General features: G+C 44.2%; 1 long non-coding RNA gene across 1 annotated transcript in view; it reads left to right on the plus strand.

Moving 5' to 3' along the window:
• Nucleotides 1-522: 522 nt before the first annotated feature.
• Nucleotides 523-15,860, plus strand: part of LOC113225312 — a 64,520-nt gene continuing 49,182 nt past the window's right edge. The window contains exon 1 of the long non-coding RNA XR_003309971.1: nucleotides 523-725. This is a non-coding gene — a long non-coding RNA (uncharacterized LOC113225312). The remainder of the gene's footprint in view (nucleotides 726-15,860) is intronic.

Consider the following 15,860-nt stretch of genomic DNA (forward strand, 5'->3'; position numbering starts at 1 on the left):
CCGCTCACTTTGACCATGGCTTTTCAGTGCTATCCCCCATTCCCAGGACCCGGGCCTCGCCCCAGACGGACCGTGCAGGGCGGGGTAGAGTTTGTGATTCACTCTTCCCACCCTACTTTCTGCTCGGGCTAAGACCGGAGTGAAGGGACAACACCATCTGCAACTTGAGGGGTGTCCACAGAAAGTTTACGGGCTTGGCCTCTTCCTTTCACCAAATATAGCGGTTCTTTGAAGGCTAACAAGAAGAATTCATCTTTCAACACACTTTGTACGAGGTTTTACACTTTCTTTGGTGAGTTTTCCCTACTTCGAACTTAGGAGTCGGTTTGCCTTAATCTCTGCCCCCCACTTCACTTGGTTTGCACCCCGCTGTTTACTCGGATTGCGGAAGTCGCCCGGGTGGAGCTCCGGGGAGGGTACCCGTGAGTACGTCTTTTGCGTAGTTGTTTAACTGGCATTTTACTCAGGCCAATGGAATGCCCCGAAGCCTCGGGTGGGTTGGGCAGTGAACCAATCAGGGCCATTGGCGGGGTGTGGCTGCGTCCCAGGGCGGGGAATACCGTAATGGCGGACACGGGCCGGGCGAGCGCGGCTGGGGGCGTAGCGCGCTGAGGGGGGTCCGGCAGTGTGGCAGCCCGCGAGGCGGTCCGCAGGAGTACACTCTGTGCGGAGACTGTGCGGCCGGCCGGCCTTTCCTGTCGCTGACGGCGACTGCGGGAGGCCAGGTGAGCAACAAGTCCCCTTGGGTAGACCCCGCTGCGAGGCGCGGGCCCCGGCCGGGCCGCTCCTCCCGAGCCGCAGGGTTCGGGGGAAGTGGGTGCCGCAACTCTTACTGCGGAGTGGCAGAGGCTGGGCGAGCGGTCAGCGCGGGGTGGTGTCTTAGTCCACCCCACCCCCTCAGGGAGGGAGGGAGTGACCCGGAGTCCCCTTCGGAAACTTGGAGGGGTCTGCAAGTCTGAGGGACTACGAGTGTCCCGACCTGACCTGGTTCTGCCATCAGCTCCCTGTGTGATCTTGAGCAAGTCACTTTCCTCTCTAGGCCTTAGTTGCCCCGTGTGTAAAACGAGGGTTTCGTCGGCTGATGTATGTACAGGAGTTGGGTCCCAGCTGTTGTCTGAGATCTTGGACAAGTTCTTCCCCAGGCTGAGCCTCAGTTTCCATCTCTGGACCACGAAGTAACTGAGGTGCTCGTTGAGGCCCCGACCTGCTAAATATTGAGGAGCGGGAGGAGGACACTGTGTGTGTGTAAGAGTGCGTGTGGGTGTGTGCGCGTACAGGATGGTCTGCAGAGTAAGGAGGAGAGTTGTCTAAAGGGGCTATTCCAAGGAGGACGTGGGTGTTACCCAGACCATGATGGGGTGAGTTGGGGTCCTCTTGATTCTCCAGGAATGCTAGAGCCTCTGAGAGGGGAAGTTTTAATACGGTTGTCCATAGAACCAGAGAAGAGGAAGGACTCCTTGGAGCCCCTTGGGGCTCTGATTGGAATTTAGGCCCAGAAATCAGGAGGGTTAGGAGGAGGAAGAACTTTTATGGCAGCCCTACTAGGTGCCAACCCTCGCTTAGGCCTATGAACTTTTACAGTGACCCTTAAGAATTTACACATAAGGAAACTAAGTTTCAGAGGAGTTAAGTAACTTGCCCAAGGTCACACAGTAAAGGGCAGAGGTTACTTAACTAAATTGTTTCCTCTCAGAATCTCTATGCAAGGGGGAAGTCACTGCCCACTTAAAAGATAGTGTTAGGGAAGTTTGCCTTGTTGCAAACTGGCCCCAGATGTGTGATTTGACTTCTGGCATGGGGACAGTCTTGATCTCTGGAAGGTTAATTATAAGTCCAGCCCCTTTATCCAGTCTGTAAGTTGAAAAGAACTATTTGTAAGTCGTAAAAGTCACTTTGAAGTGTGTCAGATCCTCAGAGAGCTCCATTTGAATCCTGGTGGGGTTGCCTGTAGAAGAACGTTCAGCAGCTGTTGGTGTATAGACTAGACTTTGGTTCAGGGTGGTGCCAGCCCATTCACTTTTCTCCTGCATCAGAGGGCCACATTTTCTTGGGATGGGAGAAATTTCCCATTTTTTAGTTCAAATTTCTTTGGATTTCTTGGGGTGAAAGGTTCAATAGCCCTCCTCTGATTAAGCTTAATACACCTTTCTTTGTGCAACCTATTATTTGACTTCTAATGAGTGAAGATTGTGGATCTGAGGTAGGTGGTAGTTGGGTACAATAACTTGCTGCCCTTAATTTTTCCAAACCTCAGAGCTTTTGGTTAATCAGAATGGTAGGAATGGCTATGGTTATTGTTCTCATATGTGAATGGTGGAGAAGAAAACTGGAAGAGGAAGTTGCTGAGAAAAAGGGCGTTTCTTAGCAGTGGAGCCAGTATGTATTTCTTTGTTTGAAATTCTAAAACCAGAAAAGCAGCAACTAAAGGAGGAAGGAAGGAAAGAACTGTGAAACTCTTTTTCCCGTTCAAATATCTTTAAGAACTGCTCCTGTCTCTATCCATGTCCCAGGCTCTACTTTCATAGAAAAAGTCAATTGTAATTTGTTCAGAGTTTTCTTCTAGAATGAAATAATTTTAAATCTTAAAACCTCTGAGAATAGTTGTTTAAAAATCAGAGCATTTTATTGAGTAAGTTATTTACAGTGGATTATTCTTTTTCTCAGCATATTACTAATTCGGTCTTATATATAAAATATATAATATATAATAAAAATATATAATATATAAAATAAATATATAAATATAAATATGTGACATATACAATATATATTATAAATCATATGAATTTATATATAATATATAAATATGTCATATATCATATAATATATAATATAAAATAATTTATATATAATATATAAACATATATATAAAATATATCAAACTTATATATAATATATAAAATATATGTATTATATATATTTGTATCTGTCACCCAGGCTGGAACGCAGTGGTGTGATCTCGGCTCACTGCAACCTCTGCCTCCCGGGTTTGAGCGATTCTCCTGCCTCAGTCTCCCAAGTATCTGGGACTACAGGCGTGCACCCCCACGCCTGGCTAATTTTTGTATTTTTAGTAGAGATGGGGTTTTGCCATGTTGGCCAGGCTGGTCTCAAACTCCTGACCTCAGTTGATCCACCTGCTGCGGCCTCCCGAAGTGCTGGGATTACAGGCGTGAGCTGCCACGCCTGGCTGAGTCTTAGGCTGATTTCAACCTAAGGAATTGATTTAGATATTACAGGATGCAAATATCACCATCACTTGAAAAACACATAATAATGTGTTTGGCTTTTGACACGTTAAGTCTTTTTTTTATTTTTGAGACAGAATCTTGCTCTGTTGCCCAGGCTGGAGTGCAGAGTGATCTCAGCTCACTGCAAGCTCCGCCTCCTGGGTTCATGCCATTCTCCTGCCTCAGCCTCCTGAGTAGCTGGGACTACAGGAGCCCGCCACCATGCCCAGCTAATTTTTTGTATTTTTAGTAGAGATGGGGTTTCACCGTGTTAGCCTGGATGGTCTTGATCTCCTGACCTCGTGATCCGCCCGCCTCGGCCTCCCAAAGTGCTGGGATTATAGACATGAGCCACTGTGCCTGGCCTGACATGTTAAGTCTTTTTATGCTTTATTTTCCAGGATTGTGTGTACATGATAGTTGTGAAGACCCTGAATTTATTGCACGTGAAGCTCTGTTAATACATTAATTCTCAATGTGTTGTATTTTCTGTAAAATAATTAGTCTTACTTAGTATACCAGTCCACAGTACCTTATTCAAAATCCTTGGCGCCAAAGAAAAAGTTATTAGGACCAAATGTATATCCGAATTTAAAAATTTTTGGATTTTGGAAAAGAAATATGATACTATGTGTTATGTAATACCCCAGAGAGGTCAGGGCAGCACTTTTTAAATCAGATGCATTATTATTTCTGTAGTAAAATGTCTGGATGTTCATACTAACTGGGATAAATAAATACTGCACTATCATTAGTCTCATATCATTTCTTGTCAGGTTTTGCTTCCAAATGAATAATGAAAAACCTATTTTTCACAGCCTTTGAATTTTGGAGATAAAGTGAAGGGATTTTAGATCTCTATAGGAAAAACTTACATGACAGGCTGGGCATGGTGGCTCAAGCCTGTAATCCCAGCACTTTGGGAGGCCGAGGCGGGCAGATCATGAGGTCAGGAGTTCGAGACCAGCCTGACCAACATGATGAAACCCCGTCTCTACTAAAAATACAAAAATTAGCCGGGTGTGGTGGTGCCCGCCTGTAATCCCAGCTATTCAGGAGGCTGAAGCAGGAGAATCACTTGAACCCAGGAGGTGGAGGTTGCAGTGAGCTGAGATCACACCACTGCACTCTAGCCTGGGAGAGAGAGGGAGGCTCTGTCTCAAAAAAACAAAGAAAATTACGTGATAACAAGTGCAATTACAAGGAAAAATATTGTATAGCCCAGCTAATTTCAAAGTCATAGGTCCTAAAAATAATATTGCATAGAAGACACCTTTTTTTGTTTCTGTCATACAGAAATCTTACTGTGATTAAAATGTGCCTGATAAGCATTTTTCCTTAAGTACCACAATTTATCTTTTAATATCTTCACTGGTCTCTGAAATGTTAGAATGACACCCTCTACCTCTTTTATTTTTAATTTTTAAATTTTTATTTCTTTTCTTTTCTTTTTTTCTTTTTTTAAACAGTAGAGATGGGCGTTCGAAATGTTGCCCAGGCTGGTCTCAAACTTCTGGCCTCAAGTGTTCTTCCCACCTTGACCTCCCAAAGTGTTGAGATTACAGGTGTGAGACTTCACGCCCTGCCCCCACCTCTTATTTAAATAGTAATTTGTAGGGTCTTTGCTCATCATTTTTTTGTGTAGCATTTAAGAGAATTGTACTTTTTGCATATAATTCAGAGAAAAACAAATCAAATGCAGATCTGTAGATTCATGTTTGCCAATTTTTTTTTTTTTTTTGAGACGGAGTTTCGCTCTTATTGACCAGGCTGGAGTACAATGGTGCAGTCTTGGTTCACTGCAACCTCTGCCTCTTGGGTTCAAACGATTCTCCTGCCTCAGCCTCCTGAGTAGCTGGGATTACAGGCGTCTGCCACCACGCCTGGCTAATTTTTGTATTCTCCAAGTTGGCCAGACTGGTCTCAAATTCTTGACCTCAGGTGATCCACCCACTTCGGCCTCCCAAAGTGCTGGGATTACAGGCATTAGCCACTGCGCGTGGCTGTGTTTGCCAAATTTTAAAGCTGATTTTTTTTCCTTTAGAGTATTCTTTTTTTTTTGAGACGGAGTCTCGCTCTGTCGTCCAGACTGGAGTGTAGCAGCATGATCTCAGCTCACTGCAACCTCCACCTCCCGGGTTCACGCCATTCTCCTGCCTCAGCCTCCCGAGCAGCTGGGACTACAGGTGCCGCCACCATGCCCAGCTAATTTTTTTTTTTTTTTGTATTTTTAGTAGAGACGGGGTTTCACCTTGTTAGCCAGGATGGTCTTGATCTCCTGACCTCGTGATCTGCCTGCCTCGGCCTCCCAAAGTGCTGGGATTACAGGTGTGAGCCACTCCACCCAGCCTGGATAGTATGAGGTAAAAACTGTGGATGGGATTTGGGTCAAATTTTTGTTTACTTTTAATTTATGAAGCTTCCACAATTTGCACATCTTGGTGTAAGGAGTTTACTAAAATACATTTAATTTTGAGTATTTTTATTTTAAGTGTATGCTATATGAGAAACTTCTGTTTACCAGCCATATGAATTTGGGTGGTTTCTTTAAATGGCCAAGGGCCTCTACTAGCACATTTTCAATAACTCAGGCTACTCTTAGTTTTCTCGGACATCTCTTCTGTAGAGTGAGATGGACTGGTATTGTTGGAGGATGAAAAATTATTTTTTCTCTTTAGAAGAAAGCCCCATGACAGCATGGATTTGTGGAATTCTGTCCTTTAAGAAACCAAGTAGCTGCCTGGTGTGAGGGCCTGAATTCATCTACCTACTTGGGATGGCTCCATAGTTCCTAAGAATGGTACCTTCACTGTCTTGGAGATACAAGGGGTGAGAAACTGTATCCAGAGTTGCAGGAGTATGATTGGACTTGGGAATGGGAAAAATTATTATTGTTATTATTTGAGACAGGGTCTCAGTCTGTTGCCCTGGCTTGAGTGCAGTGGCAGTATCACAGCTCATTCACTGCAGCCTTAACCTACGCTAAAGCAGTCCTCCTCTTGCCTTAGCCTCTCAAATAGCTGAGACTACAGGTGCGCGCTACCATGCCCACCTAATTTTTAAGATTTTTTAGAGATAAGGTCTCACTATGTTGCCCAGGCTGGTCTTAAACTGAGCCCAAGCCATCCTGCTGCCTTGGCCCCCTAAAGTGCTGGGATTACAGGCATAAGCATAAGCCACCATGCCCAGACCCCTGACCCCCTTTTTTTTGTTGTTGTTTGAGATGGAATCTCACTCTGCCGCCCATGCTGGAGTGCAGTGGCGTGATCTCAGCTCACTGTAACCTCTGCCTCCCGCGTTCAAGGGATTCTACTGCCTCAGCCTCCCTAGTAGCAGCTGGGATTACAGGTACGCGCCACCATGCCTGGCTAATTTTGTTCTTTTGTTTTTTTTTCCGGGATGGAGTTTTGCTCTTGCTGCCCAGGCTGGAACAATGGCACGATCTCAGCTCACTGCAACTTCTGCCTTCCAGGTTCAAGGCGAGTCTCCTGCCTCAGCCTCCCGAGTAGCTGGGATTACAGGCATGTGACACCATGCCTGGCTAATTTTTGTGTTTTTAGTAGAGATGGGGTTTCACCGTGTTGGTCAGGCTGTTCTTGAACGCCTGACCTCAGGTGATCTGCCCGCCTCAGCCTCCCAAATTGCTGGGATTACAGGCGTGAGCCACTACACCAGGCCTAATTTTGTATTTTTAGTAGAGACGGGGTTTCACCATGTTGACCAGGCTGATCTTGAACTCTTGACCTCAAGTGATTTGCCCACTTCGGCCTTCCAAAGTACTGGGATTACAGGCATGAGATGCTAATAATGCTTTAATTATGGCCTCTGTATTCTGCTTCATTGTTGTGTGCTCCTCTTCCATTTCATGGTCAGACCAGGAATACTTAAGCAGCATCCCTGGTCTCTACTCACTGGATGACTGGATGCCAGTAGCACCCCCCTGCCCCAGTTGTGATAACCAGAAATGTCTCCAGATATTGTCTCTTTTATCCTGGGGGGATAGATTTCCCCCTGTTGAAGCTACTGTATCAATACGGGTAGAAGTGGTAGAACAATAGAGGAAAGTGATTATAGATGTCCTCAAGTGCATGTTCTCCTTTTTCTCCTTCTTTCTGGTTATGCAGTTCCTGTCTCTGATTTTGGATAAGAAAATGAGAAAAATCAGGAGGTGACCACTTAAAAATAGCCCCATTATTTTTATTCTGTTCAAATTTTATTTTATTTGGTTTAAATATATTAGAGCAGGGCAGATAGCTGAATTATTTATGCAGATCTATGTAAATGTGATTTCTACCACTGATTAAGATTAGATGGAGTAAAGAACTACTGGAATATTATTACCTACCTTGCATGAAAGACTTTCTCAGAAAAGCTCATAGCTGAAAAGTTGAATACCTAAAGGATAACCAGCATTGCTTATATAAAGAACTTGCCAGAACTTGTCAGGATTCTTTGCTAATTTTTGAGCTTCATGGCTAAGATATATCTCTTGATGTCCCTGCATAGACACTTCATAACTCCAAAAAGCATGTTTAGAATGGGCATGCTTTTCTAAGCTCAGTATTTTTTGTGACAGGCGGTTTGGTCAAGGCAGTGGTCCTTGGTTCCTCTGGGCATTCATAAATTAATGACAAGGTAGTGGTAACATTTGAAGACTTAATTCTCTTTTGGCCAACTCTATACAATATAACATTATAATCATTCATGTCTTAGTCACCATTAAGGTAAAGTTGAATGAGTGTTTTTTCCCCATTCTGTTTGAAGTTATGAATGGTACTTTACAGAATTCAAATGTATAGTTATGAATAGTATCTCAGAATAGTTACCATTTATGCAAATGAAACACACTTCTTAACTTAGAAACCAAACAGAATTGAATTAGAAAAGAGAAGAATAGAAACAAGAATTGTTGAATGCTTGCTGAAGAAATAATGTTCAGATATAGAAGTATCTCAGAAAAATTTGCTTTTCATCATGATTTCCACAAACTAATAAACAATTTGAGATTGATAGGAGAGGCTATTAAACTGCCTGTGATACTTCTTTTCAAGCTCTGTTTTTCTTGTAAAATACGGAGAAGTCTGAGATGTACTCTCAGCTGTAAGATTAATTCCATTTGAACAAAATAGTTTCTTTTTTTTTCTTTTTTTTTTTTTTGAGACGGAGTCTTGCTGTGTCGCCCAGGCTGGAGTGCAATGGCCCGATGATCTTAGCTCACTGCAGCCTCTGTGCAAGCCCTCCCCACCCACCCCGGGCTCAAGCGATTCTCCTGCCTCGGCCTCCTGAGCTGAGTAGCTGGGATTACAGGCGCCCAACCCCACGCCTGGCTAATTTTTGTATTTTTAGTAGAGACGGGGTTTTGTCATGTTCACCAGGATGGTCTTGAACTCCTGGCCTCAAGTGATCCGCCCACCTCTGCTTCCCAAAGTGCTGGGATTACAGGCGTGAGCCACTGCGCCCAGCCTTATTTTATTTTTTTTGAGAGGGAGTCTCATTCTGTTTCCAGGCTGGAGTGCAGTGGTACAATCTCAGCTCATTGTAACCTCTGCCTCCCGGGTTCAAGTGATTCTCATGCCTTAACCCTCTTGAGTAGCTGGGATTACAGGTGCCTGCCACCACACTTGGCTAATTTTTGTATTTTAGTAGAGCCGGCACTTCACCATGTTGGCCAGGCTGATCTCGAACTCCTGACCTCAAGTGATCTGCCCACCTCGGCCTCCTAAAGTGCTGGGATTACAGACATGAGTCTCCACTCCCGGCCATAGTACTCAGTTTAAAAAGTTTGCTCTTTTTTTTTTTTTTCCCTCTCTTTTTTTTTTTTTGAGAAAGAGTTTCGCTCTATCACCCAGGCTGGAGTACAGTGGCGCGATCTGCAAGCTCCACTTACCGGGTTCATGCCATTCTCCTGCCTCAACCTCCTGAGTAGCTGGGACTATAGGCGCCCGCTACCATGCCCGGCTAATTTTTTGTATTTTTAGTAGAGACGGGGTTTCACCGTGTTAGCCAGGATAGTCTCGATCTCCTGAGCTCATGATCCGCCCACCTCGGCCTCCTGGGATTACAGGTGTGAGCCACTGCGCCCGGCCAAAAGTTTGCTCTTAAATCAGGTCTTGAGAAATTTTGTTTAACTGTGTAGAAGAAGGTTTTGGGTCATGCCTATTGATACTCCTTTTCATTCACAATTGGGAACTGTAAGTGAATTTCCCTTTGTAGAATATTGATAGTCTTTAAAGAATAGTATTTCTGAATACCAAACACATCTGTGGAATTATGAGAATTAGAAGACTAACTTCTTCCCTCTCTTTTAAAGTTCCTTCAGCATTCATTGGATGGAAATTTGCAAAGCACAGTGCTCTACTTTGTTGTATTCCATTACAGTTAGTCCCTCGCACTTGAGATATGTTAGTAGCTACATTTTTTTTTTTTTTTTTTTTTTTGAGACAGAGTCTTGCTCTTGTCACCCAGGCTGGAATGTAGTGGTGCTATCTCGGCTCACTGCAGCCTCTGCCTCCCTGGTTCCAGTGATTCTCCTGCCTCAGCCTCCTGAGGCTGAGACAAACCACAACTACTAATTTGCTGATTCTTATATCATATACTAGGATTATAAGCATGTGCCACCACACCCAGCTAATTTTTCTATTTTTAGTAGAGACGGGGTTTCACCATATTGGCCAGACTGGTCTTGAACTCCTGACCTCAGGTGATCCACCTGCCTCAGCCTCCCAAGATTTTTTTTTTGAGATGGAATCTCACTCTGTCGCCCACGCTGGGGTGCAGTGGCGCAGTCTCGGCTCACTGCAACCTCTGCGTCCTGGGTTCAAGCAATTCTCTTGCCTCAGCCTCCTGAGTAGCTGGGATTACAGGTGCCTGCCACCACGCCTGGCTAATTTTTTGTGTTTTTAGTAGAGATGGGGTTTCACCATGTTGGCTAGGGTGGTCTCGAACTCCTGACCTCGTGAGCCACCTGCCTTGGCCTCCCAAAGTGCTGGGATTACAGGCGTGAGCCACCACGCCCGGCCCTAGCCAAGATTTTTAAAGGTAAAACTTACATACAGTGAGATGGAAGTATATAATTAGATGAGTTTTGACAAATATAGACACCTATGCAGCCAACACCCACATCAAGAAACAGAACATTTTGACTGGGCGCAGTGGCTCACACCTGTAATCCTAGCATTTTGGGAGGCTGAGGCGGGTGGATCACCTGAGGCTGGGAATTAGAGAACAGCCTGACCAACATGGAGAAACCCCGTCTCTACTAAAAATACAAAAAATTATCTGGGTGTGGTGGCGGATGCCTGTAATCCCAGCTATTCGGGAGGCTGAGGCAGGAGACTCGCTTGAACCAGGGAGGCAGAGTTTGCAGTGAGCCGAGATCAGGCCATTGCACTCCAGCCTGGGCAACAAGAGTGAAACTCCATCTCAAAAAAAGAAATACAACATTTTTATAACCCTCCAAAGTTCCCTCCTTCCAGTTCCCCTTACAGTCAATCTCTACCATTTTATAGGCAACCAATGTTCTGATTTCTATCCCCACATTAAATTTACCTGTTCTTGAATCATACAGTATGCACACTTTTGTGTCTGACTTTTTCTGTTCAACATAAAGTTTTTCGCATTTGTCCATGTTGATGGGTATATGAACCCAGCTCCTTTGATGCGTGTCTAGAGTTCTTTCCAACAAACCACTACTAATTTGCTTATTCTTACATCATATCCTTTTTTTTTTTTTTTTTTTGGCTTTGCTATTTGCATGAAATTTATTTTCCACTTCTTTCTTTCTTTTTAAATTTTTTTTGGAGGCAGAGTCTTCCCTCTGTCCCCCAGGCTGGAGTGTAGTTTCAGGATCTCTGCTCGCTGCAACATCCACCTCCTGGATTCAAGCAGTTCTTCTGCCTCAGCCTTCCAAGTCTCTTTTTAGTAGAGACGGGGTTTCACCATGTTGGCCAGGTTGGTCTTGAACTCCTGGTTTCAAGTGATCTACCTGCCTCAGCCTCCCAAAGTGCTGGGATTACAGGCATGAGCCACCATGCCCGGCCTGCCTCCCATTTCTGATATCCTAGATTTATTTATTTAAAAAATCTCTTTGAAGTTACAAAAGTAATACTTGCTCATTGCAACAGATTATTTTTTATTTTTTGAGACGAAGTCTCGCTCTGTCACCCAGGCTGGAGTGCAGTGGCATGATCTCTGCTCACTACAACTTCTACCTCCCTGGTTCAAGTGATTCTCCTGCCTCAGCCCCTCGAGTAGCTGGGACTACAGGCATGTGTCACCATGCCCAGCTAATTTTTATATTTTTAGTAGAGATGGGATTTCGCCATGTTGGCCAGGCTGGTGTCAGATTTCAGGCCTCATGTGATCTGCCAGCCTCAGCCTCCCAAAGTGCTGGGATTACAGGCATGAGCCACCACGCCCAGTCATTGCCACAGATTATATAATCAGAAGTGAATAAAGAGTGAAAGTTTCCTGAGATTTATTTTTGTTTCTGCCTTTTCCCAATTATGAAAATAATTAGTGTTCTTTGTTAAAAAAAACAAAAAACATATATATATATATATATATATATATATATATATATATATATATATCCAATTCAGATAATATGAAGCAGAAAATAGGTATCAGTCATCATCCTACCAGTTAGCATTTTGATACATTTTCCTCTCTCCCAGAACTTTGTTTACTACAGCTGAGAACATAGTTCAGGGATTTTTAGGTTTCTCTTTTTGTTAGGTTTGTCACCTCCTCATTAATCAGTTCATGTTATTTCAGTGTTCATACTTTGGGCCACCCTAAATCTGACTAGCTGCTGGTAACCATGGCTGGCTTGGCCTAATGGGGCACTTTTTTTTTTTTGAGACACAGTCTTGTCTATCACCCAGGCTGGAGTGCAGTGGCGTGATCCTCTGCTCACTGCAACCTCCGCCTCCTGGGTTCAAGTGATTCTCCTGCTTCAGCCTCCCAAGTAGCTGGGATTAAAGGCACCCGCCATCATGCCTGGGTAATTTTTGTATTTTTAGTAGAGACGGGGTTTCGCCATGTTGGCCAGGCTGATCTTGAACTTCTGACCTCAGGTGATTCACCCGCCTTGGCCTCCCAAAGTGCTGGGATTGGAGGTGTGAGCCACCGTGCCTGGCAGTTGGGCACATTTTTTAACATTTACTGTACACTCCTTTGGCTGGGTGTGGTGACTCATGCCTGTAATCCCAGCACTTTGGGAGGCCAAGGAGGGCAGATTGCTTGAGGCCAAGAATTTGAGACCAGCCTGACCAACATGGTGAAACCCCATCTGTTATGAAAAATACAAAAATTAGCCGTGTATGGTGGTGTGGCTACTCAGAAGGCTGAGGCACAAGAATCACTTGAGTTTGAACCTGGGAGGCAGAGGTTGCAGTGCGCTGAGATCATGCTACTGCACTCCAGCCTGGGTGGCAGAGTGAGACTCTGTCTCAAAAAAAACACAAAAACCAAAACCATTTAGTGTACACTCTTTTATCATGTACCTCATTCTTGCATACCCACCACTCAACATTTCTTGTAGAATAGGAAACAGTATTGTTCCATGGTTAAGAGTATAGATTCTGGAGTCAGATCATCTGGGTTCAGTTGTAGGCTTCTCCACTTACACTAGCTCTGTAGCCTTGGTTAAATGATACATATAGCCTCTCTTAGCTTCAGAGATCTCATCTGTAAAATGGAGACCTATCTCATATTGTAAAATATAGAGCATATATCAGAGGCATGTTGGAACTATTATATGATATTACTTAGTCCAGTGCTCAATGAGTGTTAACAGTTGTTATAATTAAGAAATGGCATATTTGGTTAGAACATCATCTACCTAATCCAGAATTCTACCTTTTGTTTTTTTTTTCTGAAACAGAGTCTTGCTCTGTCACCCAGGCTCTAGTGCAGTGGCATGATCATAGCTCACTGCAGCCTCGAATTCCTGGACTGAGGTGATCCTCCTGCCTCAGCCTCCTGAATAGCTGAGACCACAGGTGCCTGTTATTGCACCTGGCTAATTTTTTTTTTTTTTTGAGATAGAGTTTTGCTCTTGTTGCCCAGACTGCAGTGCAATGGTGCACTCTTGACTCGCTACAACTCCGCCTCTCAGGTTCAAGCGATTCTCCTGCCTCAGCCTCCTGAGTAGCTGGGACTACAGGTGTGCGCCATCAAGCCCAGGTAATTTTTTGTATTTTTAGCAGAGACCGGGCTTCACCATATTGGCCGGGCTGGTCTTGAACTCCTGATCTCAGGTGATCTGGCCTCCCAAAGTGCTGAGATTACAGGTATGGGCCATTGCGCCTGGCCACATCTGGCTAATTTTTATATTATTTGTAGAAACAACATCTCCCTATGTTGCCCAGGCTTGTCTTGAACTCCTGGGCTCAAGCAATCCTCCCACCTTGGCCTTCCAAAGTGCTGGGAATATAGACATGAGCCACCCCACCCAGCCTTCGTGTATTCATGGTTAGCCAGCTGAACTCAAGTTGGATGATTCCAATTTTGCTTGCAGCATCGAAAGCATAGTCAGGAGCTGGTCAAACATATGCTGTCTTCCATTCTCATCAGGGTGTTGACTTTGACCACTTCAGTGTTGTAGAGCTGCTTCACAGCCTGTTTGATTTGGTGCTTGTTGGTCTTGACATCTACAATGAAAGTAAGTGTGTTGTCTGTCTTCTTCATGGCAGACTCAGTGGTGAGATGATGGCATAGGGTTCAAGTTTGTTTCCCCTGGGGGTGCTCTTCTGAGGATATTTGGGCTCTCTCTGGAGCTGCAGTGTCTTGGGCCACCAAAAGGTAGGTAACGTGTGGATCTTGTTTTCTTGTGTGTGGCTGTGGATGCCTTTTAGCATCGCCTTCTTGGCCTTCAAAGATGGCTTTGGCTTTGGCTTTGGAAGGGGCAGGAGCTTCCTTCTTCCCCTTTGGTGCCATTTTGGTTAAAAGGCAGAATTCTACTTCTTAAAACCTTCCAAAGGGTTGTTTGAAGGGAAGGCATGAAAATGTTTAACTTCAAAATTCAGGCCTGTGTTGCCCCAAATTGACAATTTCTCTTATGGGAATGTCACCTATGAATTTATGCTATTTTTGAATTTTTTTTTCTTACATTCTGTACTCCCCACCTGAGTAATGAGTGCTATGCTGTACTGTACTTCTTGTTTTTTTTCTTTTTTCTTTTTTTTTTTTTTGAGACGGAGTCTCACTTTGCTGCCCAGGCTGGAGTACAGTGGCACAATCTGGGCTCACTGCAACCTCTGCCTCCCTGGTTCAAGCAATTCTTCTGCCTCAGCCTCCCGAGTAGCTGGAATTACAGGCATGCACCACCGCACCTGGCTATTTTTTGTATTTTTAGTAGAGACAGGGTTTCACCATGTTTGCCAGGCTGGTCTCGTACTCCTGACCTCAGGTGATCTGCCTGCCTTGGCCTCCTAAAGTGCTAGGATTACAGGCATGAGCCACTGTGCCCGGCCTATACTATTTCTTATATATACTAGATTGGGTAGTAAACCATTATTTTTTATGGGTTCTGACAAGCAATAGGTACTATATAGTGAATATATATACTCTGTGCCAGGCAATGTGCACATCTTCATCTTCACAGCAATCCTTCAAATTAGTTGTTACTTACTGGTAAAAGAGGCACAACAAAATTAAGTAACTGCCTGTAGTCACATAGCTAAGCCTACTGGGACTAGAATTCAGAATCCCCATTTCTCTGATTTTAAAACCTGGGCTTAAGAAATTCTTTTTAAATGTATTTCTTGGCCAGGCGTGGTAGCTCACGCCTGTAATCCCAGCACTTTGGGAGGCCAAGGCAGGAGGATTACTTGAGCTCAGGAGTTTGAGACCATCCTGGGCAAAATAGCAAGGCCTTGTCTGTAATTAAAAAAATAAATAAATATACTTCTTTCTTTTTCTTTCTTTCCTTCCTTCTCCGCCTCCTCCTTCTCATTCTTCCTTCTTCTTCCTCCTCCCTCCTCCTCCCTCCTCCTCCCTTCTCCTTTCTCTCTCTCTCTCTCTTTTTTTTTTTTTTTTTTTAAAGAAACAGGGCTTCATTGTGTTGCCCAGGCTGGACACAAACTCCTGGGCTCAAGTAAACCTCCTTCCTCAGCTTCCGAGGTAGCATGTGCCTTTTGTTGCACATGGCTGTTTCTTTAGATTTCTAACTGCTTCATAATTTCTTTTCTTTTTTTTTTTTTTTTTTTTTGAGATAGAGGTCTCACTCTGTAGCCCAGGCTGGAGTGCATTGGCCGGATCTCAGCTCACTGCAAGCTCCGCCTCCCAGGTTCACGCCATTCTTCTGCCTCAGCCTCCCGAGTAGCTGGGACTACAGGTGCCTGCCACCACGCCCGGCTAGTTTTTTGTATTTTTTAGTAGAGACCGGGTTTCACCGTGTTAGCCAGGATGGTCTCGATCTCCTGACCTCGTGATCTGCCCGTCTCGGCCTCCCGAAGTGCTGGGATTACAGGTGTGAGCCACCGCGCCCGACTGCTTCATAATTTCTAAGATGTGATACAGAAGTCTCTATCTACCACTTTGTTTCTTGTTAAAGTATCTAATTTACCATATGTTTATTTTTTTATTATTTATTTATTTATTTATTTATTTATTTATTTATTTATT

Source organism: Piliocolobus tephrosceles, chromosome 1, assembly GCF_002776525.5.
Source record: "Piliocolobus tephrosceles isolate RC106 chromosome 1, ASM277652v3, whole genome shotgun sequence".
Classification (NCBI taxonomy): Eukaryota; Metazoa; Chordata; class Mammalia; order Primates; family Cercopithecidae; genus Piliocolobus; species Piliocolobus tephrosceles.